Raw genomic sequence first — 4,203 nt, forward strand, 5'->3', positions numbered from 1 at the left:
GTGTCCCACTTTGTTCGGCTTCAGCCAAATTTAACGGCATACTAAGTTTTCATGGCTTTCCGACCCATTCCGACTTGAGAAGACAATGGCTGGTAAACATACGCCGGGATAATTTCACGATTACCTCTCACACCAGGGTCTGCAGCAGACACTTTGCCAGTGATCAACTCATAGAGCCAACAACCCTTGATGGTGGAAGGCGGCTTATTAAAGGTGCTGTACCAACACTTTTTGAGTGGAATGGCTTTAAAGGTGAACCACCGCGGCGTAGTGTTTGGGAGAGAACGGAGCAATGCCTTGAACTAGTTCCTGCTGACGATCAAGAAGAGCACAGTCTTACAAGAGATCATGACTACTGCTCAGTCCCTGAGCTGTCTGCATTAGACATATCTGCATCAGTTGCAGAAGACCTGTCCAAAGACGTGGAGACTCTGAGGAAGGAAATACAGGAGTTACGTGTCCAGCGAGAATTTGGGTTACAGCGTTTTGCTGGCTCCGACACTGACATCCGATTCTATACCAGGTACACTTAAGCTCTATTCCAGCTAATTGTTTAAAATATACCAAGGTCACCATCAGTTGAATTTCGAAAGTGTTTCCAGTCTTAATGAAAACAAAATAGATATTTACTTTTTCTCTGCTGATTGTATGTTTCATGTAGATGCTTTAGTATTTAAACGATATGCTACAGGTAAAATACAACACCAAATAGACTCTTAATCAGACTATGTTATACAGCATACCATTAGCATATTTGACACAGTTTACATTATTTTTATGTCAGTGTGTAATGTTAATTAATGATGGACACGATGTATGTCTCTCTCGTGAATAGATTTCCAAGCTATGATCATTTGATGGCATTTTGGTTTTTGATTGAGCCTTGCATCTATAAAATGATCCGGGTTTCAAGAGCCAAGTCAGCTGCCAATAGGAACGAAGAAGTGTTGACACCTGCACGCACATCAACGGTAGGTTATGGGTTTGTTGGTAGTTTGAACTAAAGGTGTAATGTTAATGTATTTATGTACAATTACATTACATTATGTACAATAGCATACATACACAGGTGTATGTATGATAAAGGACTCAGCATCCTTTACATACATACACCTGTGTACTACAGCACCTCATTGTTTACCCCATAGTACAGTATGGTATGCATAACCATTACTAAACATTTAGCCAAGAAAAGCATAATTTTACTAGTTCATAACTTAAGGAGTAACATTTTCCCTTTTGTTTTCACCTTCCAGAGGCAGCTGCTACAGCCAATTGACGAGTTCTTTCTTTTCCTGGTTTTCCTGTCAGTTGGTTTGAAGGAGAGGGACCTGGCACACCGATTTAACATACACCAGTCCACAGTGAGCCGCATTATTGCAACATGGACAAATTTTTTCTTGCCACTGCACTGGGGTCTCAATGCATCTGGCTTACACGTGAAGAAGTGCAAGCTTACCTCCCTGAGGAATTCAAAGATTTCTCAGACACCCAGATGATCCTTGACTGTACAGAGCTGAGGTGTCAGACACCATCCTCACCACTTCTCCAAAGTGAAATGTACTCTTCGTACAAATCCCACTGTACGATCAAAGCCCTGGTTGGCATAGCTCCACATGGTCCAGTGACATTCATCTCTAATCTGTATGCTGGTTCGGTTAGTGACAAGGAACTATTCAAACAATCAGGCATTGCTGAGAAGTTGACTGAAGACATCACCGATTGTTGTAAATGCAAAGTGTACCGCCCACCTTTTCTATCTAAGCAGAAGCAGATGCCAGCATACCAAGTTAAGGAGACGCAGGCCATAGCCAGACTCAGGGTACATGTGGAGCGAGTCATTAGGAGGATAAAACAGAACAAACTTTTTGATAGCATCATTACCATGTCACATGTTTACAATATCAACCAACTGCTTGCAGTAGCATGTATGTTGTCAAATTACCAGAAAACACCATTAGTTAAAAATGGGCTAAGTTAGACAAGATGGACTTTTCCCAAGACACCAGTGCCAGTACAACTTATGGAAAATGACCTGCAGCTGAGGCCACTACAGTTGCATTTCTTCCTTGACAAAACTTGATTACAGAACTGGTACTTGAGTACTGATAGTTGAGTTCCAGTTATTGATTATTCTAATTCATTGCAAATGTTGAATGTTAATAATACTGTTTAATTATACTACTATATTACTATTCATATTCAACAAAATTGTTTATCAAAATTATAAAGTAAATCACTAAATTGTTTTAAAATCATAAGTGACATTGTGCTTTTGGAACATCCAAAATACCATTTGTCATTTTCTTCATTCAGTTGTGTTATTGTCTAAATGTATGTCAGTATGCTAGGCATGGATTTTTAAATACTTACCATGTAAATAAGTTCTGCACAAATTCAATGTTTTAATGTGTGTGTTTAAAAAACTGAAATTGATGCCATTGCTTAAATAACAGTTTCTTGATTTCACATAAAAGTAACATGTAACAACAAAAATATTCATGAAATACTTTGCAAATAAAACATCAGTTATTTTGTTCCAGCCAGCCTGAAGGATCTGTTTTCCTTTTTGCTATGTTTTCACTGTTCATTTTTCCAAACACAGGTATCTTGGCATATATATGTAAAAAAGGAAGTAGTCAGCCTTTTCTCTGATTGCATTGTGCACATCTGTATCCATGTATATTCTTTGCACCACTGATGAGCAGTTGTCCTTGCAACCTTTTCTCTCTGATTGTGGAATAAAAGTATGAACATGTATTTATAAGTTACACTTGTGTTTGAATCCTGCAGCTTATCACACATTTGATTTCCATGTGTGACAACTGCAAGTGTCCAGAGTGAGGACAGACTGAGGGACCCACTGCTGCACATCATCTGTGAGGCTTTGCACCCCTGATGATCCACCAGGACAAACTCAGCAGTGTGTGAGGAAGAGGAGGAGGAAGAGCCAGCAGCAGCTGACAGATGGAGAGAATAGACAGACTGTTCCCTGTTTGTGAAGGACTGCTAGGAAAGTTTAAAATAACTAATTGTCTGTCCTGAATCAATCTTATTAGGTAATGTTCAAATAATGTTATCATTCCAGTGTTTTCAGTGTGGGAGAAAGTACTCAGGGTCTTCAAGTTACACACTATGAAAGGCAGCAACAAGTTTAATGTTCAGAAACCTAAAGTATGTATCAGCAGCAGAATGGAGCTAAAAATAAATGTTTGTTTCAGTTCTATGAAGCTTTGAGTATTTTGGATTAGTAGTACTGCTGTGTTTGTTGCGTCATGTTGCTGTAATTGTTTATATGCTTTATATATTCTGAGGTAAGTTGATCTATAGTGTTACATCATATTTTATGAGGATGTTATGTGTTTGTTTACTTTCTGCCCAGTTTGACCCATTTAGCAGAAGTCAGCCTGTTTAAGGCTCTGATATCTATTCTGTATGACTTAAAGCAGTTATGACATGGTCTGATTTTCTCACCCAATAAAGGAATATTTCATATATCAGTCTACTCTTCATTCTATCAAACACAGTTATCACAGCTCGTACATTTTTTTTTTATACATGTTGCGGCTCCTCCAACCTATGGCCGCGGCAGGCTAAACATGAGGACACAGATGATGCGCAACAATAAACGCATAAAATACACTTCTGTAACATTTGCTCCTTTTAGTCCACATGCAACTGTCCAATATACAAATCAGTCTTTTCTTTCCATCCACATCAACACATTGCATTAATTGGTGTGTCTCCATGTTTCTTCAAAACATTACAAAATCCATACGCTGAACTGCACCTATGCCACACAGCTTCATTCCAAAGCATCAATTTGATGACATTCACTTCATAAAACCTTGGACACACACACACACAATTAACAGGAGCAATATCCCCCACTAATCTGCCTGTTAAACCTAACTAACTCAACCTAGTCTTCCTTACACACTAGCTGTGGGTATTTATGTACCTCCATACCGTCAGCTGTGAGGAAGACAAACTGTCTTAAACACAAACTGCAGCGGTACTCCCAAGCCAATGGCTTCAGCCGCCTGATGCACAATAACTAGAAAGCAAATCAGTACAAGGCCTAATGCAGCTGTACTGCTGAAAGCTAACAGGAGATTAAGACTCCAAATAGAAATCTGTTTTGTGTCGCCCCAGGCTTACTCTAAAAGCCGTGTGGACTAAGGCAACAGCAAACTATAAAAC

The 4,203-nt window shown here is 39.1% G+C and overlaps 1 long non-coding RNA gene across 1 annotated transcript; it reads left to right on the plus strand.

The window, feature by feature from the left end:
• The first annotated feature begins 483 nt into the window (after window positions 1–483).
• LOC120439007 lies at window positions 484–1,397 on the plus strand. The gene is made up of 3 exons (XR_005612319.1): window positions 484–523; window positions 836–971; window positions 1,257–1,397. It is a non-coding gene; the product is annotated as an uncharacterized LOC120439007 (long non-coding RNA).
• The last annotated feature ends 2,806 nt before the right edge of the window (window positions 1,398–4,203 follow it).

Source organism: Oreochromis aureus, linkage group 3, assembly GCF_013358895.1.
Source record: "Oreochromis aureus strain Israel breed Guangdong linkage group 3, ZZ_aureus, whole genome shotgun sequence".
Classification (NCBI taxonomy): domain Eukaryota; kingdom Metazoa; phylum Chordata; class Actinopteri; order Cichliformes; family Cichlidae; genus Oreochromis; species Oreochromis aureus.